General features: G+C 34.9%; 1 long non-coding RNA gene across 1 annotated transcript in view; it reads left to right on the forward strand.

The window, feature by feature from the left end:
- Positions 1 to 24381, forward strand: part of LOC116476243 (uncharacterized) — a 66474-nt gene extending 42093 nt beyond the window's left edge. The window contains exons 2-3 of the long non-coding RNA XR_004250173.2: positions 22383 to 22504; positions 24116 to 24381. This is a non-coding gene — a long non-coding RNA (uncharacterized LOC116476243). The remainder of the gene's footprint in view (positions 1 to 22382; positions 22505 to 24115) is intronic.
- The last annotated feature ends 1208 nt before the right edge of the window (positions 24382 to 25589 follow it).

Here is a 25589-nt window from a genome sequence, read left to right on the forward strand (position 1 = left end):
CTCCAGCCTATAAAAAGTAAGTCAGCAGCATTCTGCATGGTTTAATACTATATGGTTTCTCTAGTGAACTTTCCTGGCTCTTCTTACCACCCCAGTCATTGCCCAACCTATGTTGTTGACTCCTTCTCCTGTTAAAACCCATATGATTTAGGTGTTTGTTCAATCTTTCTTCTTCTTATTCTATCCATTTTCAGGATGATCTCTTTCATTTGCACTTCATTTATTGATTGATTTACTTATTTAACAGTAGCCTCTATGTGAGAGGACAGGAGCTCCTCCTTTCACATCAGGCTTGGGCTTCTGACTGGCATTTCCACCTAATCCATGCCTAAAACTAAACCTGTTCCAATCAAACTCATCTTTTTCAGCATCTATTTCAATGCCACCAAGCACAATTAGGGACATCACAAGTTGCCATTGCTCAGTCTTGATATCCTAAAATATCTTAGACCCTTCCTCTTCTCATCCAGCCAAAGATAGGCTGGCACAAAACCTGGCAACACCTCTTTTGCAATACTTTTCACACTTTATCGTCCTGTCCACCCCTAATGACAATTCCCTAATTAAGGATGATTCGGTCTCATGTGAACTGTTTAGAGAACCTTCCAACTGGTCCTTTAATTTTGAGTCCTCTGGTCTTTCTTATAATTTGTTCTTCACACTGCCACAAAGTTTGCCTGAAAAATGTTCTGAGCACACTATTCACCCATTCCAAGCCTTGTTCACCAATCATACTCACAAGAAATATTAGACTTCTCATCTTGTCATTCACACCAGACTGTCACTGACAACCTTCATCCCATGCTTTCCCTGCAGCCAGGCCAAACTACTGATTCATTTCCAAACCCACTCTGCCTTCTTTGACTTCTGTGCTGTAGCTCACTGTTGCCTCTGCCTGAACTCTGCTCTTGCCTCTAATTGTTCAACTCAGTCACTCCTTCCCAAAAAGGCCCTGCATCTTTCCAATTAGAAATCATCTCTTCTTTTTATAAAAACCTATACATTTTGTTATTATGTCTGAAATAGCATATACTAAAACCTGAATTGTATATATTATATTTTTTTATTTCACAGAACACTTTAAAATTTACAAAATTTGAATCTGCCATTTCATGGACTGTATCTTTCTCACTCTTCTGTGACTCTCTTTGAAGGTCAGAGATTTTTGATTATTTGCAATTTTATCCCCTTAATTTTCTAACAGCCTATCTTTTATGAAGTAGGTAGCAGTAAATCATTGTGGGCTAGTAGAAGTTTTAAGTTCTAACTCCTTTTTTTTTCACCCAATCCAGCATTTCTTTTGCATAGCTCAATGCTTTGATTATTGTTTGCGACTTCCAATTTTTCTCTTGTTTCTTATGCCCCCAAATATAAGACATATTTCATTTTTGTGAGCCAAATATGGGTATCTTTCGTGAGTCAAATATGAATATAGGACTTTTGTGTATGATAAGCATTAGTATTAAAAATATTGACAATGATTATAGATACTAGAGAAATTTTTTAAACAGGTTGATTAGAAAAGTAGTACTAATTCAGTCATTTAAATAGACTGCATACCATGCAAACCAATACTAATGTTTTATAACAGTAATGCATGTTAATTTAACTTTGTTATACATTTTACTTAATATAATTTTCTTGATAGCACTGCTAAAATATTTATATTTAATTGTTTCAATTTTTGCATGGCTGTCTATTCAGAATTTTAAAAGAAATAGATGAATTTTTTCTTAGCACGAACTTCAGTATTGTTAGTTTTACCTGAGGTATAAATAAGAGATGTAATCATTAAAGAGATTGTAATGTCACTTCAAAAATAAACATGCTGTAAAATTAACTTCTTTTGAGAAGCTCTATGAATTTTAACATAAGTATAGATTTAAGTAGCTGCCTCTACAATCAGGATACAAAACAGTTACATCAATTAAAAAACAAAATTCCTTGTGCTGTCCTTTCATAACCTGCCTCCTGCCCTACGCAATCACTTACATATTTTTAGTCCCCATAGTTTGGCCTTTTCCAAGGTATCATCTAAATGGACTCATACCGTATACAATCTTTTGAGGCTAGATCTTTTCACTTAGATTCATCAAACTCTGTGTGTTGATGGTCACTTCGTTTTTACTTCTGAGTGTTATTCCACTAAAAATGGTTCCGTTTATTCACCCACTGAAGGACATTTGGGTTGTTTCCAGTTTCTAGCAATTATGAATAAGCTACTATAAACAGTTATGTACAAGTTGGTTGTTGAATGTGTAAACATAAGTTTTAATGTTTTTTTTAAGTTTTAAGGATTAAATACACTGTGTTTTCACCCTTAAAAAATAGTGTAATAGTCAGGTAATATAGTAATTCTATATTTATAAGAAACTGCCAAACTTTTCCAGAGTGGTTATATCATTTTGCATACCCACCAACACATATGAGAGTTCTCATTGTTCTGCATCCTCACCAATACTTGCTGTTTAATTATTTATTCTAATAAATGTATATTAGCATTGCATAATGGTTTTAATTTGTCTAATGATGTTCAGCATCTATTAATGTTCTTCTTTTTCATTCACGTATCTTCTATGGTGAAGTGCCTGATTAAATCTTTTGCCCAATTTTTAAAACTAGGTTTTTGAAAAATTAGTATCCTGCTGTTTTGATTACTATAACTTTGTAGTATATTTTGCGTTAGATAGTGTGATGTCTCTAGCTTTGTCCTTTTTGCCTAATTGCTCTGGTTAGGACTTCCAGTATTTATGTTGAATATAAGTAGCAAGAATAGGCTTCCTTATCTTATTCCTGATATTAGAGAAAAAGCTTTCAGCTTTTCACCATAGAGCACAATCTTAGTTGTTGATTTTTCATATATGGCCTTCATTGTGTTGAGGTACATTCCTTCTGTACCTAATTTGTTGAGAGTTTTTATCATAAAAGGATGTTGAGTTTTGTCAAACACTTTTTCTGCATCTATTGAGATGATCCTATGGTTTCTGTCCATTCTGCTAATGTGATGTATCACATATATAGATTTGTGTATTTTAAACCATTCTTACATCCCTGGGATAAATTTCATTTAATCTTAGAGATTCAGGTTTGTTCATATGTTGTTGAGGATTTTTGCATCTATGCTCAGGAATATTGGCTTGTTCTTTTCTTATAGTATCCTTTTTTGGCTTTGGTATCAGGGTGGTATTAGCCTTGTAAAATGAGTTTAGAAGTATTTCTTCTCTTTAATTTTTGGGAGAGTTTGAAAAAAATGTATATGAGTTCTTTAAATGTTTGGTAGGATTCAGCAATGAAGAGCTCAAATCTTGGGCTTTTCTTTGATTGGAGATTTTTTAATGCTGGTTCAATCTCCTTACTTATTATTGGTTGTTACATTAACTGTAATGTACGTTTTGAGAATTTAAAATAAGAAAATTAGTCTGTTATATATATTCAGATATTTAAAATTTCTATTGTTCTTCCTCATTCTTAAAATGCCAAGTTTCTCTCTAACAGTATTTCCATTCTACTTGAATTTTCTTTAATAGCTCTTTCAGAAGTTGTCAACTGGTAATGAATTCTCTTGGTTTTCTTTCATCCTAGAATTTCTTGACTTTGACTTTATCTCTGAATAGAAATAGAATAACTGAATATAGAATTATGGGTTGACAGTTCTTTGCTTTCAGCACTTAAAACACATTGTTCCATTATTTTTTGGTCTCGATGATTATTCATGAAAAATCTGCAGTCATTTGAATTTACTGCAATCAATTAAAGGTATACTCTTATATGTAACATGTTGGTTTTATCTGGTTGCTTTTCAGAGTTTTTACTTATCTTTTATTTCAGCACTTTGATTGCAATATATCCAGGCATGCATTGCTCTGAAGGTATCCCATTTGCAGTTTGTTGGGCTTCTTTTTCTGCCAGTTTGTCTTTCAACACATTTTAAAAAGTGTTTAGTCATTATTTCCTAAAATATCTTTTCTGTACCAAAACCTTTCTTCTCATCTTCTGGAATTCTGATAACATAAGTGTTAGCTCTTTTTATATTGTCTCACAGGTACCTAAGGCTTTGTTCCTTAAATATAAAATCACTCCATTTTTTAACACTTGAAAGATTGGAAAATTTATAATTGATCTATTGTCAAGTTCACTTACTCTTTCATCTGTAGTTTTCATTCTGCTATTAAGTCAATCCACTGAATTTTATCTCAATTATTGTATTTTTCAACTCCAAAATTTTCACTTGATTCTATTTTATAGCTTCTATTTCTTTCTGCTGGGACTTCCTATCATTTAGATTGTTTCAATAGTATTTATTTTTACTTTGTCATGGTTATAAAAACTACTTTAAAACTTTTATCAGATAATTTCAACAGCTGGTTCAAACTATCTGATAAAATGTGGTTGGTTTCTGCTGTTGTCTTTTCCTTTAAGAATTGTTAAATTTTCTTGGTTTCCTTGTATGTTGTGTGATTTTTATATTGGATACTAGATGTTTGTAAAAATATGTTGTGTAAATCTGAGTCTTTTGCAAGTCTTACGGAGATGGTGTTTTTGGTTTTTAGTTTTTATCCATCAACCAATCTGGTTACGTTCAAATCAAAAATTCAAACTCATCTTCCATGGACTACAGCTCTAATGTAAGTTCTGTTTTCAAAGGCTTTGGAGTGCTATTTGTATCTGTACAATATCTGCACCTTCCAAGAGCAATCTGAAATCTGAGCAGTGGCTTAGTTCAGGTTTTTTGAGAGCCTACTCAGGCACATTTAGGGGCATATCCTTGCATGAGCAGGTTGAGATGAATCCAGGATTTTCTCTTTTTCAAGCTCTGCACTCTCTGCTATCTCACTCACATTCTTTGGCACCCAGGCATTTCAAAAAAAATGACGCTTTAGTCTCTCTGTGCTTTGCTGATCACTTTCCCTAATTTGGTCAGCCTCCAGGGGCAAGTGGTGGGAGGCCAGTGACAGGAAAAAAAGCAACATAAACTCCCTACACAGTCTTTGGACCAAGTTTCTCTGATGAGAAAGAATGATCCTCTTCCCTTGCAGTTTTAAGGTCAGGTCCAACTACTATAGTACTATTGTGACTGCTATGGAATAATTGCACTTTGGGAATGGAGACAGGGGTTGGAAAAAGAGAAGAAAACAAGACCAGAGTTTATCCTACTTTCTCTGTTTGGTAGATCAGAAGAAGCAGTCTTCTTTTAGAGCTATTTCTATATACACATGGCACACAACTCTGGGATTTGTGCTGCCTTTGAATCAACAATGGGGGATATGGAAGGAAAAACAATCTAGGGTACTCACTGCCAAATCTATTGGACTATTGGATTTAAAGTTCTGGGTTTTTTTTTTTTGTCCAATGCGTCTGCTGCCATTTACTTTTTAGAGCCTTTAGATAACTGTTTTATGCATTCTATCCAGTAATTTTTGTTGCATTTAGTGGGGGAGATAGAATGGAGTATGCCTGCTCTATCTTAATCAGAACTGCAACTTTTCTATAGAGTAGCTTTGGAGATAATCATGACATATGTTCACCCACTACTAGTGGGACTGTACATTTTTCTAAACTATATGTTATAGGACAACTGGTAAGCCAATTTCTAAAACAAAACAAAACAAACCTGGTAAACAGATTGGGAAAAAAAGCAAACAAAATATTAAAAAGTAAATTTGCTGGAGTATTTATTGGAGACATCTTGGAAGAGACTGAACATTTATATATCCTCAGTAGGATTTGGTGAAATGAAACAAGCAGAAGAAAATTATTCTGGATAATACATCCAGAGTATAGGTTATGCCTGTACTCTGAAAATATCCCTGTATTAGTCTGTTTTCATGCTACTGATAAAGACATACCCAAGACTGAGAAGAAAAAGAGGTTTAATTGGACCTACACTTCCACATGGCTGGGGAGGTCTCAGAATCGTGGCAGGAAGAAAAAGACACTTCTTACGTGGTGGCGGAAAGAGAAAAATGAGGAAGAAGCAAAAGTGGAAACCCCTGATAAACCCATCAGATCTCCTGAGACTTATTCACTATCACGAGAATACATGGGAAAGATCCAGCCCCCATGATTCTATTGCCTCCCACTGGGTCCCTCCCACAAAATGTGGGAATTCTGGAAGATATAATTCAAGTTGAGATTTGGGTAGAGACACAGCCAAATCATATCAATCTCTGATACCAAATGAAATGGTAGGTTTTCTAAGACTCAATCTACCATTTTCTTTCAGCATGCCACCCCACAGTTTTCTGGGAAAGGTCTAATTATCTTCCAAGTTGGAAGTATCCTAGCTGCTTGCAAAATAGGTAATATGAATAAACTATTAAAATATCAACTTGCAAAGAGTATGGAGAACTGAAATTTTTCTCACTTAAGTAGCTCAATGCAATTAACTAGAGCCTCAAACCAAGCCTTCAAGGTTCTTAAATTGGCAATAGTGAGTCATGAGTGACCTCATTGTTGTAAATACTTATAAAAACTTCTAAATTATTCTCTGAAGTAATAAGCTGAAAACATAACAAGGCAAAAGGTTATGCCAGAACACCCCAACTGGTTAATTATAATATCTGACTTATGTATTAAAGGAATGTGAGTCCTAGAATTTTCCACACTCTTCCTTCTCTGCTTTGGAAGACATCTGCACATGCTCATAGCCAAGTATGCCTTACCTTGTATTAAGTCATTGGAAAAGATTTCCTCCTTGTGAAAATGTAAAGACTGCTGGACTAGATTGGCAGGTAGAAAATTTGTTGTTAGAATGATACTCCATGAAATATGTTTTCCTATTAGCTTCTTCCTAATCAACACAAACCAAGCTTTTTCAGAGAGAAATGGTGGAAGTTAATGAAATTAGTCACAACTATTAGCATCTATGAGGCAATATTGACTGTTACCAAGGACAGTGTAGAGACAGAGCCACAGCTATGATTGAGAAATATTATGTTACTATTATTTCAAGTCTCTAGCTATTTCTGCTATGTGGTATTCTCCATTTGGGAAATTCATGAGTTCTTCACTTTTTGAGGCAACATGTTTTGGCTAGATGACTCTGGAGAAGACATGAAAAAAATGCATTTTGTGTATGAATTTTTGAACAATATGAACCCTAACCTCATGTTCAACCCTGCTATTCTGTTACTTAAATAGCTTTGTAAACTTAGCCACACGGGTTTGTTATATTTAAATTCTTGCAGGGATATTCTATAAATTAAGAGTAAAGTTCATTTTATTCAGTCCAAAGGACAGAGCTGAATTAATAAAACTAGGAATTATATTTTTATAATTTTATATATAACTCAAGAGTACGCTATAAATGAGATAGCTTCTCTTACATGGTGTTAGTGCCCAATCATTCCCCTCAATATAACAATATGCCAGTCCACCATTGTGTTTGGAGTATTGATGTTTAGGCCTTCATTGTTTTCATTATTTTAGTTGTATTTGTTTATCCTAGTCTCTGCCCTTTCCACTCTGTATTAGTCCAGAGACACTGCTATAAAGATACTACCTGAGATTGGGTAATTTACAAAGGAAAGAGGTTTCATTGACTCACACTTCCACAGGGTTGGGGATGCCTCTGGAAACTCATAATTATGGCAAAAGGGGAAGGGGAAGCAAGCTTGGACCTTCTCACATGGAGGCAGGAGAGTAAGAGGTGCAAGGAGCGAAGGGGGAAGAGTCCCTTGTAACACCACCAGATCTTGCGAGAACTCTCACTTTCATGAGAACAGCATGGGGGAAACTGCCCCATGATCCCATCATCTCCCACCAGGTCCACACCTCAATGACGTGGGGATTATGCAGATTACAATTAGAGATGAGATTTGGGTGGGAACAGAGACCAAACCATATCATTCTGCCCCTGGCTTCTCCCAGATCTCATGTCCTCACATTTCAAAGCACAATCACACCTTTTCAAGACTCCGTCAGTCTTAACTAATTCCAGCATTAACCCAAAAGTCCAAGTCCAAAATCTCATCTGAGACAAGGCAAGTCCCTTCTGCCTATGAGCCAGTAAAGTAAAAAATCAAGTTAGTTCCTTCCAAGACAAAATGGGGGCACAGGCATTGGGTAAATATACCCATTCCAAATGGGATAAATTGGCAATCTTACTGCCCACTTCTTACTGTCTTCTGAGCCCTCCAAGTCTCTAGGAAGTTCCAAACTTTCCCACATTTCCCTATATTCTTCTGAGCCCTCAAAACTGTTCCAACCTATGCGTGTTACCCAGTTCCAAAGTCGCTTCCACATTTTAGGGGACTATGTGGCCTATAGGCCCCATGCAAGTCCAAAATTCAGCAAGGCAGTCATTAAATCTTAAAGCTCCAAAATGATCTCCTTTGACTCCATGTATCACATCCAGGTCATGCTGATGCAAGAGGTGCGTTCCCACAGTCTTGAGCAGCTCTGTCCTTGTGGCTTTGCAGGAGACAGACCCCCTCCTGGTTGCTTTCACTGGCTGGTGTTGAGTGTCTGGGCTTTTCCAGGCCCACAGTGCAAGCTGTTGGTGAATCTAACTTTTTTTCTGAGGATGGTGGCCTTCTCTTCACAGATCCACTAGGCAGTGCCCCAGTGGGGACTCTGTGTGGGGGCTCTAACCCCACATTTCCCTTCCACCCTGCCCTAGCAGAGGTTGTGCACAAGGGACCCACCCCTGCAGCGCCCCTCTTCCTGGACATCCAGGCATTTCCATATATCCTTTGAAATCTAGGCAGAGGTTCCCAAACCTCAATTCTTGACTTCTGTGCACCCGCAAACTCAACACCACGTGGAAGCTTCGAAGGCTTGGGGTTTGCACCCTCTGAAGCCACTGCCTGAGCTGCATCTTGGCCCCTTTTAGCTGTGGTTGGGTGGCTGGAACGCAGGGCACCAAGTCCATAGGTTGCACATAGTAGGGGGCCCTGTGCGAGGCCTAGGAAATTATTTTTCCCTTCTAGGCCTCTGAACCTGTGATGGGAGGGGCTGCCATGAAAGTCTCTGACATGCCCTGAAGACATTTTCCCCATTGTCTTGGTGATTAACACTGGGTTCCTCGTTACTTATGCAAATTTCTGCAGCCTGCTTGAATTTCTCCTCAGAAAATGGGTTATTCTTTTCTATTGCGTTGTCAAGTTGCAAATTTTTAAAACTTTCAGGCTCTGCTTTCTCTTGAACTCTTTGCCGCTTAGAAATTTTTTCCACCAGATACCCCAAATCATCTCTCTCAAGTTCAAAGTTGCACGTATCTCTAGGGCGGGGCCAAAAGCTGCCAGTGTCTTTGCTAAAGCATAGCAAGAGTCAGCTTTGCTCAAGTTTCCAACAAGTTCCTCATCTCCATCTGACACATTGCCCTAGACTTTATTGCCCATGACACTATCAGCATTTTAGTCAAAGCCACTCAACAAGTCTCTAGGAAGTTCCAAACTTTCTCACATTTTCCTATATTCTTCTGAGCCCTCCAAACTGTTCCAACCTCTGCCTGTTACCCAGTTCCAAAGTCACTTCCACATTTTTGGGTATCTTTACAGCAACACCCCATTCTACTGGTACAAATTTACTGTATTAGTCTGTTTTCACACTGCTAATAAAGACATACCTGAGACTGGATAATTTATAAAGGAAAGAGGTGTAATGAGCTCACAGTTCTAAATGGCTGGAGAGGCCTCACAATCATGGTGGAAGGCAAAGGAGAAGCAAAGGCACATCTTACATGGCAACAGGCAAGAGAAAGAGTGGGCAGGGAAACTCTCCTTTATAAAACAATCAGATCTTGTGAGACTTATTCACTATCATGAGAACAGCATGGGACAGACCCACCCCCATGATTTAGTTACCTCTCACCAGGTCCTCCCATGACATGTGGGAATTATGGGAGCTAAAATTCAAGATGAGATTTGGGTGGGGACACAGCCAAACCATATCAGAATACACACACAGATGAAATTAATGAAAAAAAAAAGAAGGAAAGAGATGATTATCACAAAAATCTTAATTTTCATTACTATATTGCATTTCATTGTATAAACATAACACATTTTATTTATTTTACCTTGATGGACATTTGAATTGTTTCCATTTGGATATTATTACAAATAAAACTGCTGTGAGTTTCACTGTACAAGACTTTGTTTGCATAGGTAATAAGTTTTGTCTTTAGTAAACATCTTTGTTCATTTGGGCTGCTATAACAAAATACCATAAACTGGGTGGCTTATAAACAACAGAAATTCATTTATCACAGTTCTGAAGCCTGAGAAGTCCAATTTCAAGGTGCCAGCAGATTTGGTGTCTGGAGAGGGTCCACGGTGGCGTGGTTTGTAGATGTCTGTTTTCTTGTTATAACTTCACATGGTGGAATGGGTGAGGGGGTTCTCTAGGGTTTCTTTTATAAGGGAGTGCCCTTATAAAATCCCTTTCATGAGGCCTCTGCCCTTATGACCTAATCACCCCCCCAAAGTTGCACCTCCAAATGCCATCAGGGATTGGGTTTAACATAAGACTTTTGAGAGAACTCATCTTCAGTCTACAGTGGCAAATAAAGCCAAATTGGTATTAAAAGTAATCATGCCAATTTGTATTCCTACTGAGGAAGATGAAAATTCTAGTTGCTCTATATCTTTGCCAATGTGAGATATTGATAATATGCTTTGTTTTGTTTTATTATAATAATTTTACTGTGTATGGGGGATGTTGTAGTAATAACTCATTGTTTTAATTTATATTGTTTTAATTTTTAATGAGATGGCAGATCTTTACATGTTTTTGTTGGACATTTTGCTAATCTATTTTTTGAAATATTTAAGTTATTCATCATTTTCCATTTGGATATTGTTTTTCTTTTTGATACATATGGGTTTTTATTTGTAGAATTATCAGTCAGTGTGAATATTGTCTTTTACTTTATGACTTGTCTTTTCCCTCATTTAATGGTGCTTTCTGAAGAACAGAACTTCTTAATTCTAATTAACATATAATGAACTTTTCATTTATGACTGGTGCTTTTGTGTATTGAGAAAACTTTCTCGATCCTAAGTTTCATATTGTACTATAGAAGTCACAGGTTTACAATTCACTTGAAATGTATTTTTGCAAATAAAGTGATGTTAGAGTCAATTTTCATTTTTTTTTCATGTAGATAGCTGATTGAATAACACCACTTCCTAAAGAGTCAGTTCTTTTCTAATGGTGGCCAGTACTAGCATTATCATAAATCAGGTGTGGGTCTGAAGTCAGAAGCTCTATTATGTTCAATTTATCTATTAGTCTATATACATTTGCCATCATTACACTCTTTTAAAAGGATTGCAGTCTTAATATCTGATAAAGTAGGTCTTGCCATATTATTCTTCTTAAGATTACCTTAGCTATTGTTTTGCATTTCCAAGTGAATTTTGGAATTGGCTTAAAAATTTCTACAAAATAACCTCTGGGGATTTTTATTAGAATTGTGTTTGATGCATAAATTAATTTGGTAGAATTGATGTCCTTATAATGTTGGATCTACCAAATCTTAAACATAGTGCATGCCTATACTTATTTAAGTATTCCATAATTTCTTTCAATAATATTTTACATTTTTCTATGAAGGGATATTGAGCATATTTTGTTACAGTCATGTGCTGCTTAAGGTTTAGGTCAATGATTGACCACGCGTGGTCTCTTAAGATTATAATACTGTATTTTTACTGTACATTTTCTATGTTTGATACACAAATATTTACCATTGTGTTACAGTTGCCTACAGTATTCAGTATAGTAACATGCTGTACAGGTTTGCAGTGTCGGAGAAGCAATAGCCACTACCATACAGGCTAGGTATGTAGCAGGCTATACCATCTTGGTCTGTGTAAGTATACTCTGTGATGTTTGCACAATGACAAAATCACCTGATGCATTTCTCAGAACATAACCTCATCATGAAGCAACGCATGACTATGTATTCTTGTGTTTTCCAATGCCATAGCATTATATTATCCAAAATAGGCAACTTAAAATTAACAGACCAATAATATTGAAAATAAATGAATAGAAAAAAAATACCGCAAATAAGTATGAGCCAAAAAAAGGCTTGGAGACCAATTTGAATAGGTGAAAACAAGAATTTAAGTTAATTTTCATTAACTTAAATTTAAAACCAAGAATGACATTACATACTGGTAAAATTCACTACGGGAGAATAAGCAATACTAATCATAAATACATATGGACCTTCCCATATAATCCCTAAATATATTCAAACATAGCTACCAGAAGCAAAATGGGAAAAAACTGAAACAAAAATTTTAGATGGAGTTTGAACATACCCTGTTCAGAAACTGATGGAACACATGGGAAAAACATAAGTAATGAATTAAGCACATAAACAAATGTATAAATTTCAAGCTACTATATGTAGAATTGTATACCTAACAGATAGAAAGGATACTTTCTTTTCCCCCAAAGTACGTATGTAATATTTATAAAAATAGACCATGGATTAGACCTTACAAGCAGTATAAGGAATAACAAATGTCCAATGCATTCAGAATATCTTCTCCAATGATAATGCAATAAAATTAAAATGTAGTAACAAAAGGAAGATAAAAATTCCGAGTCTATATTTCAACTTCTGAGTGAATCGTAGTAACAAAGACTGAATTTACTCTCTCACCTGAAGTAACTAAAGAAATGAGCAAGGTATTAAAAAAAATGTTCTCAAAACACTGAACATCAGATGACAAAGAGCAGTGATCTCTTAGAGATGGAAAACAAATGAGGTGAGTGTTAGGATTGTCCCAGCTTCCTACCTGGACCACGTTTCCAGGAGGTATCACCAAATGTGGTCCAGGAGTCTTCTTAAGTTGAGGAGATGAATACAGGATTCCAAAGACGCCAAAGAAGTTAGAGAAATAGTGATAAAAATGTTCCAAATTTGATATAAATTATAAACCCACAGATCCAAGAAGCTCACGAATCCCCAAGCACAAGAAACATAAAAGAAGCTACAGCAAGGTGCATAAAAATCAATTTGCTTAAAATCAGTGATAAAGAGAAAATCTTACAAGTAGCCAGAGGAAGAAAAGACACATTATGTATAGATTAACAAACAAAAAGATAGCATATTTCTCATGGGAAACAATGTAAGCCAGACAGTGGAACATCTTTAAAGTACTAAAAATAAAAACAAAAGAAAACAGAAACCAAAAACCCCTGTTAATTCAGAATTCTTTACTGTATGGCATTATCTTTCCACAATTAAGGTAAGATAAAGACATTTTTGGATGTATAAAAGCTGAAAGAACTCATCACCAGCAGACCTACATTATAAAAAATGATGAAGAAAAATGACATTGAGTAGTAATATGGAACTACAAAAAATAAATAATTTAAAAATGGTAATTCTGTAGTTAAATATAAAGAAGGCTTTCTTATTTAAGTCTCTTTAAGAGATAATTGAATGTTTAAAGAAAGTAACCATGTATTTTGAGCTTTCTCACATATGTAGAAGAAAAATATATGACAACAGCATAAAAGTAGGGGCTAGAAATGGGAGCACAGAGTTGTCAGTTTCTTATACTCGATATGAAGTATGTTGGTTGAAGGTAGAATCTGATAAGTTAAAAATGTATATTAGAAATCCTAAATATAAGATAAAGAGCTGTAGCTAGTAAACAAACCAAAGGGGAATCATAAAAATATATTTAATTAATACAAAACAATGCAGAAAAGGAGGATAAAAGAGAACGAAAAAAATTGGAAAAATAGAAAATAAACAGCAAGATGGTAGGTTTAAACTCAACCATCTATATCACATTAAATGTAAATAGTTGAAATGCCCCAGTGAAAAGGTAGAGATTGTCAGGTTGGATAAGAAAGCCACATCTAACTACAATTGACCCCTGAACATCACGGCTTGGAACTTCATGGATTCACTTATACATAGATTTTCCTTTGCCTCTGCCACCCCTGAAACAGCAAGAACAACCCCTTCTCCTCCTCCTCCTTCTCAGCCTACTCAACATGAAAACCAGGATGAAGATCTCTATGCTGATACACTTTCACTTAATGAACAGTAAATACTTTTTTCCATATGATTTTCCTAATAACATTTTATTTTATCTATCTTGCTTTATTGTAAAAATATAGTATATCATACATACAACACACAAAATACGTGTTAATCAACTTTTTATGTTATCAGTAAGGTTTCGATCAACAGTAGGCTGCTAGTAGTTAAGTTTTAGGGGAGTCAAAAGTTATACACAAATTTTTGACTGTGCAGAGATTGGCGCCCTTAATACCCATGTTGTCCAAGGGTCAATTGGTACATGCTGTCAAGAAATCCACTTTAAATGTAAAGACACAGTAAGTTAAAAGTGAAAGCATGGGAAAGGTAACCACATTAACACTAATCAAAAGAAAGCTGGAGTGGCTATTTTAATATCTAATAAAGTAGATTTTTATGACAAAATTATTACCTTAGATGAAGGAGATCATTGCATAATGATAAAGGGTAGATTTCTCAGAGAACATAATCCTAATTTTTTTTGCCAAGTAACAGTTATAAAATACATGAAGCAAAACTAATGATAAATGGTAAAAAATAACAGTTTTACTTGGATATTTCAACGTCCCCTCTCAATAACTGATAGAACAAGCAAGCAACAAATAAGAAAGACTGTCTGTCTATAGAAAACTTAAAAAACACTATCAACCAACTTGACTTAAGTGACAGTCATAGAACAATTCTCCCCTAAAAAGAATACACAGATTTTTCCTTAGACATAGAATATTAACCACTATAGACCATACACTAGCCTGATTGTCAACAAACTATGGCCCACAGGCCAAATCTGGCTCTTTTTTTTTTTTTTTTTGTAAATGAAGTTTTATGAGAATTCAACCATGCCTATTGGTTATGTATTATCTATAGCCACCATGGCAGAGTTGAATATTTGTGACAGAGGTCATACAATGAATTATGTGGTGTCTAACCCTTTACAGAGAAAATATGTTGACCTCTGCTTTAGGCCAGAGAACAAGTCTCAACATCAAAAGCACAATCCATAAGAAAAAATTGACAAATGGGACTTCATCAAAATTAAAAACTTAGGCCCTTTACATGACACTATTAGGATAATGAGAAGACAAGCCACAGACTGGGAGAAAGTCCTGGCAAACAACGTGTTTGATAAAGGACTTACAGCCATGAGTTGTGAAAGGCACTCAAACTCAATAATAAAAACAGTCAACCATAAAATGGGTAAAAGATGTATGAATGACAAGAACATGAAAAAATAATGAACATCACCATTTATTAGGGAAATGCAAAATAAAAGCATTAGCATATCATTGCAATCTCTTAGAATAACTAAAATTAAAGACTGACCATATCAAATATTGGCAAGGATGTGTAATAACTGGAATACTCATAGGTTGCTGACAGAAATAAAACACAGTACAAAGACTTTGAAAAATAATTTGGCTGTTTCTTTAAAAAGGTAAACATACACCCACCATTCAACCCATTTGATATGGTTTGGATCTGTGTCCCCACCCAAATCTTGTGTCAAATTGTAATCCCCAGTGTTGGAGGTGAGGCCTGGTGGGAGGGTGATTGGATCATGGGGGTGGTTTCGCATGAGTGGTCTAGCACCATCGCCTTGGTGCTGCTCTAATGATAGTGAGTGAGTTCTCACTAAATCTGGTTGTTTTAAAGCATGTGGCACCTCTCTTCTCTCTCTCTTCCTCCTGTTCTGGCCACCTAAGACATGCCTGTTTCTCCTTCACCTCCCTCTATCCTTGTAAGTTTTCTAAGGCCTCTCCAGAAACCGAACAGATTTCAGCATCATGCTTCCTAGAGAGCCTGCAGAATTGTGAGTCAAGTAAACCTCTTTTCTATATAAATCACCCAGTCTCAGGTATTTCTTCATAGCAATGCAAGAAAGAAATAATATACCAGTCTTTAATGCTATTGATATATGCAACAAAAATAAAAAAGAATATCTAAACAAAGATTGGCATGCAAATATCCACAGAAGCTTTATTTATAATTTCCCCAAACTGAAAACAACTGAAATATGTATCAAGAGGTGAACGGATAAAAAAATTGTGCTATATCCATGCACTGGAATATTCCTCAGCAATAAGAATGAACGACTGATACATGCAACTGCACGGATAAATCTCAAAATAATTATGCCTAGTGAAAGAATACCGTCAAAACAAGATTACACACTGTATGATTCCACATATGTAAAATTTTAGAAAACATAAACTAACATATGGTGACTAACACAGACCATTGGTTGTGTAGAGTTGGTGGAAGTGTGGAAAGGGAGAAAGGAATTACAAAGGGCACAAGATGTTTGGAATTGATAGATATGCTTATCATCTTATTTGAAAGAAAAAATACAGAGTTCAACAATGAAGACATTACATATCAGCCCCAGCCAAACTGAGCAGCAAAGTTGTCCTGAATATACGTGGTGGTTGTTTGCGTATATGCCTCTGTATAATGCTAGTTCTTTTATCTGGAATGATGACTGTCTGTACCCCAATCGTTGCACATAAAAAAGTCTCATAGTTTTACAAAATTGACACTGAATACTGAATCTGTTATTTTTAGCTTATTTAAAACTCCATAATGATTTTTTTCTCTTTTAGCACATCAAATGCGACTTTTACTTCATTATTAATATTATGATCCACTTTTAAACTGTACAGTGTTTGAGGGCTTACAAGACTGTGTTTTCTGAGGTTTTGTATCCTCCCAATCTCTAGCACAACAAAAGTGTCCATTAATATTTACTGAATAAATGGAGGAATTAATGTACAAATGAAAACTTCAAGGTGGATACTGTGAGTGCCTGGTCTAAATTTTAAGCAATGTCATAATTGCAACGGGAAATCTAATTAAATACCCTTTAAGATACTTTTTATCATCTCTAAAATACTAAATTTGTATGAGAATTTTGAATTTCTTCTTTTATAATATTATTCATTTTAATGAAAATTATCTCTAAAGTCAATTTCTATTATTAACATTCTATTATCTTGTTATTCTATTGACAGTTAAAATATATTCCTCTAGTGAGTTCCCCATTGGTCTTTATACAGAGTATCCCAAGAAACACTTGGGGGAGGAGGAGCATTCATGAAAATAAAATGATGCATGGAATAGTCTTTTTTTTATAAAAAGCATTTAAAAATATATATATGTATAAAAAATATTAAAAGTGTTTGTATTCTTGTTTGTTTTACTGTGCAGTAGTGTGCCTTTCAAGAAATGAGGTGCTATCATGAAGAATGTCAAGATGTTGCATGATTGATCACCTGATGCATGAGTAAATGACATTCAGTTTGTGCATTGATGCATAGGCAGCATTTCCAAACTAACTATCATGTTGATGTATGTGGTCTATTTTGTCTTTGTTGGTCTATCTTATATATCTTTTCTTTTTTTTGAACAAATATTGTGACATTGTATTATCCTGTTTATTCTTGTTTTTAATACAATATTTTCTCTCTCTAATTTGGATTTTTTCTATCACAAAATAAAAATACACATAAATCAAATTGTTGTGACTTCTCACTGTAATTAAGTAATATGTGATGCTGTTTCTTGCTGTCTACTTTCATTCATTTGCACATTATATCTTGTGATCTTTTGTTGGTGTTACATCAGTACATTTTAATTTTTAATCAATTCAGTGTTCAAAAGTTTGGGAAATGCTGACTTAGTCAAATAGTTATTTGTGTGACTATGTGATTAACGTTTCCATCTCTCTCAAGAAAATAAGTTTCTAAACAGGCTGATGCCTATTTTTTCTCACTGTTACATATCTAGTACCTAGCTCAGTTTCTAACACATGCAAGCACGGAAATAAAACTGTGTATTGATAGCCATACAATCAGGTAAGTCAGCAAGGATTCCCACTATGCATGAAGCCTCACGAGGGATTAGGAAACAAGTCCTCCTGCTTTCACTGGCGTGTTATTACCACTAGGCTGGGCTGTTCCAATTTCAGCCAGCCATTTATCTGTCTATTCTATATGGAATTACCTATTGCCACTAACTGAATATGTTATCTCTTTTTCTGCCTTGGTCTTCATGGCAAATCTTTCTTTCCTGGAAAGGAAATGTTTGATTTACCTGCTTGTGTAAAAACTACTTTTAGTGACTTGTGGAATTTAAGCTCACTATTAATGTAGCCTGTTCCTATATTTTAAAATGTCATATTATCTTTCTAGACTATTTAAACTTGTATTTAAATTGAACATGTCCTTAAGCATTGTCATACAGAAGTTGTTCTACAACTTATGAGTACAGATGAATGAGATTTGAGCCCATATACGTTGGTACTTTTAGATTTTAAACTGCTTCATTTGTCATTTTATGGTGACAACTTCTGCCATATTCTATTCATTAGTAGTGAGTCACTCAGTTCAGTCCCCATTCAAGGGGAAGAGAATTTGTCTCTATCTTTTGAAGGATGTAGTGTAAAAGAATTTGTGGACTTAGGTATTTTAAAGCCACCACATAGAGACACTCACAAAAATCAGTATTGTTAACTATGATACTCCATTTCTAAAACAACTACAGAATACTACAGGAATGGAACAGTCATAAAACAAGAAAGAAAACTCCTAAAAATTAAGAGAAAAATTAATAATATGATTGCCGAAATACACACAAAGAAATCTAATAGAAAGGGTAAAACATAAAATTGGTAAAGTTGCCAGAATTTATTATAAAAACCAATAAAGATAATTTTGGAAAGCAAGGAATATGGATATAGATCATCAGTAATGAAGATCCAACATCCACTCAATAGAAATTGTAAAATAGAAAAAGGGAGGATTAGCAGTTATTGACAAAGAAGAAGAAGGAGGTAGAATAGAAGAAGTAGAAGAGAAAGAAGGATAAAGGAATGAAAAGAGAGAAAAGAAGAAAAAGACAAGAAAAAAATTTTTTCCCAGATCCAATAAGTTGAGTTTTCATCAGCAACCCAAAGTGCTAGAAGATAATATGACAAATGGCTTCTAAAATTTTAATTAAAATGATCAAACAAAAATACCATTGCGAGAAAAACTTCCTATCGAATGGGAAATAAATATTTTTTAAGACATGTGAGGATAAAGAACTTCTATCTTTCACAAGAGCAGGGTTAGGGAATAAACATTGCATATTGGAACAGAAGAATTGATGACTCTGATCAAAAGTCTCCAGAAGAAAAATGGGAGAAATTCTACAGATATCAACATAAAAAGGCAACTGAGACTTCCCCTTTTACTAATGCAGACTAGCTAGCTTAGACCATCCCTCCCACTGAAAATAATCTAAAAAATCTGGGAGAAAAATCTGTCTGAAGCATTGAGATTTAACAAGGCAGCAAAAAAGTATTAAGCCAAAAATCCTTAATAAGAAAACTCAGAGGGAGTTTTTAACCTTAGGGACATTATGGATTTGGAAAACATAGCGGGGCAGAGCTGTTAGTAGACTCAAATGACTTGGGAACAGATACAGACGATCTCCGATTTACAATGGTCTGACAACAAATTTTTGACTTTATAATGGTGCAAAAGTGATATGCATTCAGTAGAAACAGTACTTTGAGTTCCTATACAACCATTCTGTTTTTCCCTTTCAGTACAGTATTCAGTTAATTACATGAGATATTCAACACTATATTATAAAATAGGCTTTGATTCAAATAATTTTGCTTATTTATATGCTAATGTAAGTGTTCTGAGTATGTGCAAGTTAGGCGGGACTGTGCTATGATGTTTGATAGGTGAGGTGGTATTAAATGTATTTTTGACTTGCAATATTTTAAATTTACAGTGGGTTTATTGGGTTGTAAACCCATGATAAGTTGACGAGCATCTCTATTGGAGTTCACAACCTGCAAGCACAGGAGGTTTGGCAAAGCCCTTATGCTTTTGGTTGAGGCTTGGAAGGGTGATATGCTAGGATTAAGAGTAAATTCTAAATAAATAAACCATTGCATGGACCAATGCCTAGCTTTTAATCAAATAAATCTCTTGTTGGATTATAGTGGTTTGGAATTGCTATTTCCCTAGTTACTTGTCAGAAGAAAATGTTCTGAGGAAAGGTTATATTATTTTAGAATGCAAATATCTTTATGATTTTTATATACAATGTTCAATATACAATCAAATATAATCAGAAATGTAAGAACACAATTAAAAAACCTGGGAAACAATAGACAATTTAAAAAATACAAGGGATCAAGTTAATGAAATTATCAACTTTAAAATAAGAATGTTTAATATGTTGAAAGAAGGAAAATGGAAGATAAAAATTTCAGGCAAGAACTGAAATATACAAAAATGAATTACAATGATGTTCTAGGACTGAATAATGAACAACAAATTAAACTCAATAAATGTATATTTTAAAGCAGAAGAGATTCAGCTAAGTTTTTTAGTCTGTTACATTCACTAAATTCCCTTCTTTTGGAACTACAAATACATACATTTTAGACTTTTTTTTCCACCATAGCCTTATATTTCTTATCCTTTTCTTGTGTGTTTCAATTTTGATACTTTTTTCAGATCTGTCTTCCAGTTTACTCATCCTCTCTTCCACTATATCTAATATGCTTTAAAATTGTCAATATTCGTGTCTGATGGGAAGTCAATGATGCTGAAAGGAATGAAAAGTAGTGATAATGGTCAATATGAGAGTGAATCTAAATAAATATTTATTTTAGACAATAATAAGATAATGTCTAAGGAAGTCACACACATGTTTATAATAAAAAAGACACGAAAGCAATACAAAATAGGCAGACATTAGAAGAGTGTTAAATGTTCTAAGGTTCTAACATTAGCCAAGAATAGGTAAAATTGTCAATTCACATTAGGCTTTTGATGTATCATGGACACTTGTTGTAGTCTCTAGCAAAATCACTGAAAGAACAGTGAAATAATGTATAGCTATTAAAATAATAAAGGGAAATAAAATACTAAAAAATAGTTAACGTAGAAAAAACCTAAATTTAATCTAAGTAATTTATTTTAAAAGGAAATCATCTACAAAGTAAGAGAGAAAACAGAACAGATGAGACAGATAAAAAAGCACAATGGTATATTTAAGGCCAAATATTTCATTAACATCAAAAGTAAAATAACTAAATACTCCAATTAAAAGACAATTACTGTTATACCTAATTAAAAGTATAGCAACCTAAACTGATACCTTTCCACAACTGTTATACTAGACTAAAAACAATAACAACAGCATCAACTGCTTAAAAGAGACATAACTCAAGTGTAAAAGCACTCAAAGACCGAAAATAAAAGATGTAAAAATATATATATTACATCCAACACTAACCAAGCAAAAGTTGGTATAACCATTTATTAACAAGGCAGAATATTTTAAAGGAAATAAATTTTCTAGAGATAAATAGAAACATTTTATAGTGATAGAGAATTGTTTTCTTTCTTCTCCTTCTTTTTTAAATGAAACAGTTTTGTTTTGTTTTTTTTTAATTTGGAAAAAAAGATAGCCAATGTCTAGGCAGACTGAAAAGCTCATGGAAGGACTGACTCTAAATGTCAGATACTCAGATAAGTGTTTCATACAAGAAGATTTGAGGCCGGGCTCGGTGGCTCACGCCTGTAATCCTAGCACTTTGGGAAGCTGAGGTGGGCAGATCACGAGGTCAGGAAATCGAGACCATCCTGGCTAACATGGTGCAACCCTGTCTCTACTAAAAATACAAAAAAATTAGCTGGGCATGGTGGCGGGCACCTGGAGTCCCAGCTACTGTATAGGCTGAGGCAGGAGAATGGTGTGAACCTGGGAGGCGGAGCTTGCAGTGAGCCGAGATTGCGCCACTGCCCTTGAGCCTGGGTGACAGAGCGAGACTCTGTCTCAAAAAAAAAAAAAAAAAAGAAGATTTGAAATTTTCACTACAATTATGCTTCCTGAAGGTATTTTTATATCTGATATTTTGGTACTTTAATTAATTCTGTTTTCAAGTTGAAATCTAGAATTCTCTTATCTTTAAAAGTTCTGAAGACCACTTTGCTTTGCTACCTCAATAGCATTATCATTCAGGGTGCTTGACGTTCCTTATCGCATTGCTGTGATGTTTAGATAGCCCCCTCTGCCACTGAGAGCAGTGCAAGCAAGTTACATCCTCGTGTTTCCTTCTTGTGTTAATTTCTGACCAATTTCTTCCCAGGAAGAAGCTGTACTTTTTTAAATTCTATTTTTAATTGAAATTTGCATTGATGTAATTGTAGATTCACATATAGTTGTAAGAGATAATACAGAGAGATCCCTTGCCTAATTATTTTCCCATAAGAACATCTTGAAAAATTACAGTATAGTATAACAACCAGGAGAGATGTGTGTGTGTGTATATATATATATATATATATTTTTTTTTTAGATGGAGTCTTACTCTGTTGCCCAGGCTGGAGTGCAGTGGCATGATTTCGGCTCAGTGCAACCTCTGCCACCTGGGTTCAAGCGATTCTCCTGCCTCAGCCTCCTGAGTAGCTAGGATTCCAGGTATGCACCACCACGCCCGGCTAATTTTTGTATTTTTAGTAGAGATGGGGTTTCACCATGTTGTGTTGGCCAGGCTGGTCTTGAACTCATGACTTCAAGTGATCCATCAGCCTTGGCCTCCCAAAGTGCTGGGATTATAGGCATGAGCCATCATACCCAGCCACAACCAGGTTGTTGACATTGATACAATCCATTGATCTTATTTCAGATTTCCCATTTTCCTTGTACTCATGTGTTTGTATGTGTGTGCACCTGTGTATTTGGTTCTACAGAATTTTAACAGCTGTGGGTTCATGTATCCAACGCCATGATCATTTTAGTTAGCTTGGATTGCTATATTAAAGACCATGAACTGGGTAGTTTAAACAACTAATATGTATTTCTCATGGTTCTGAATCCTGGAAGTGCAAAATCAAAGTGCTGATGGATTTGGTGCCTGATTGTGACTGTCTTCCTGGTGGCTGATGGCCATTTTTTTGCTGTATCTTTATACGGTGGAGATAGAGCTCTGGTGTCTTCTTATAAGGGCACTAATCCCATCATGGCGACTCCCCTTTCAAGACCTCATCTAAACTGAATTACTTCCCAAAGGCCCTACCTCCAAATACCATTCTTATTGGAGACAAGGGTTTCAACATATTAATTTGGGGGGAACGATACAAACATGAAATCCATAACAACAGCAAAGATTTAAAACTCCTCTATTAACACAAGAATGCTCTTTTGTAACCACCCACCTGCCTCCCATCCCTATCTCTAACCTCTGGCAGCCACAGATCTATTTTCCATGTTCAATTTTATTTTTATTTCAAAAAGTTATATCAATGGAATTATTCAGTGTAACATTTGGATATTGGCTTTCTCCCCTCAACACAATTCTGTAGATACTCATCTACATTGTGTGTATCAACAGTTGGTTACTTCTAATTTCATGAACAATATTCCATGGTGTGTATATACCACAGTTTGTTTAACCTTTCTCCCAATGAAGGACATCTGGGCTATTTATAGGTTTTAGTTACTGTGAATGAAGCTTGTATGAACAGTTATGTATAGGTTTTTGTGTGAAAACGTTTTCATTCCTCTGGGATAAATGTTCAAGAAAGTAATTGCTGGGCCATATAGTAATTGCATGTTTAATTTCATAAGAAACAGCCAAAATATTTTCTGGAGTGGCTGTATCATTTTATATTCTCATCAGTAAAATATGAATGATCCTATTTCTCTTCAAACCTCTCAGCATTTGCTGTTTTCATATTTTTGTTTTAGCCATTCTGATGGGTGTACAGTGATATCTCTTCCTGGTTTTAATTTACATTTCCCTGATGGCTAACAGGTAGAACATCTTTTCATGTGTTATTTGCCATCTTTATATCCTCCCCAGTGAAATGTGTCTTCCTGTCTTTAGCCAATTTTCTAATTGGAATTTTTAAATTTGGAGTTTTGAGAGTTTTAAAAAATGTATTCTAGATATTATTCCTTTGTTGGATATTTGGTTTACAAATATTTACTTTCAGTTTCTCACTTATCTTTTAGGACTTTTCACAAGTTATTGGAGAACAAAAGTTTTAATTTTTATGAGGTTTAAATGATCGTTTTTTCCTTTTACAGATTATACTTTTGGTGTCATGACTAAGAACTCTTTGCTGACCCCTGGATCCTGAAGATTTTCTCTTTTTTTTTTCTAAGATTTTATAGTTTTATTTTTTCATTTAAGTTACATCCATTTAAATTAATTTTTATCCGAAAAATACTGTTTTTCTTTCATTGTAGGCCTGTCTCTATAAATTCAATTTGAAAATATGGCAATATGTATCTTTGATTTTCAAATGAACAAGCTCATAAATACAAAAACTGAAGGCATAACAAGAAAATAACATGTTTTATGTCCTTTGATACCTTTGTTTTCTGCTTTGGCAGTTGTCAAAAATGCTAAGTACTTTGGACTTTCCTTTCTAAAATCTTCCATTTCTTTAAAGTCTATTTCTAAGTTCTATTTTCTTGAGGAAGTGGTATATGACCACCTCTCCTAATGTTTCTTCTCTAATGTTCCATAGCATTCATTTGAACAGTTAGTTTTACAGGCAGCTATATTCTAGTATTTTTCTGATTCTTGTAATACATTATATTGTCTTCTTCAGCAGGGCCTTTGCACATACTGTTCCTTGAAATCCTTCCTCTACACCCTTCAACTGGTTGCCTCTTTCCTATCCTTCAGTTTTTCAGTTCAAATGTTATTTTTATAGCATGAATTAAGTTCCCTAATTTTAATCTTTCATAGAACTGGTATTTAGTATAGTTGCTAATTACGATTTATTTGTGTAAGTATTTGACTTTTCCACTAGACTATAATGTCTGTGAGGAAGGTGCTTGTATTTTTTTTTTTTTTTTTTTTTTTTTTGAGACAGAGTCTCACTCTGTCGCCCAGGCTGGAGTGCAGTGGCGCTATCTGGGCTCACTGAAAGCTCCTCCTCCCGGGTTCATGCCATTCTCCTGCCTCAGCCTCCCCCACCACTACACCCAGCTAATGTTTTGTATTTTTAGTAGAGACGGGGTTTCACTGTGTTCGCCAGGATGGTCTTGATCTCCTGACCTCGTGATCCACCCACCTCGGCCTCCCAAAGTGTTGGGATTACAGGCGTGAGCCACCGCGTTTTTTTTTTTTTTTTTTTTTTTTTTTTTTTTTTTTTGAGACAGAGTCTTGCTCTGTCGCCCATATGTTTTATTTATAGTACAATGCCTAGCCAATAATTGAGGCTCAATAAATGCATCTTGAAAAAAAGAAGCGACTTTTTGATTTGAAAATTTCAAAAGGCAGGGGCTGTAATTTACAACTTAACTGCATAGAACCTAAATGCCAGAGAGACTTAACGCTTGATTTCCAGAGAAGAAAGCTGAGTATTTAATTTATCTATACAAGAAAGTGTTTAGGAGGATAGCAATATCTATCCAAATAACTTTTACTGGGAAGAGAAGGAAAGTACAGAAAACATTTCTTGAAACAGTCATGTAATTAGAGTTAAATAACGATCATAATTTAAACAATCAGAGTAATTACTTAAATTGTTTATTTCCTTTTGAACTG

The sequence above is a fragment of the Hylobates moloch genome, unplaced genomic scaffold (genome assembly GCF_009828535.3).
Source record: "Hylobates moloch isolate HMO894 unplaced genomic scaffold, HMol_V3 SCAFFOLD_11, whole genome shotgun sequence".
Taxonomy (NCBI): Eukaryota; Metazoa; Chordata; class Mammalia; order Primates; family Hylobatidae; genus Hylobates; species Hylobates moloch.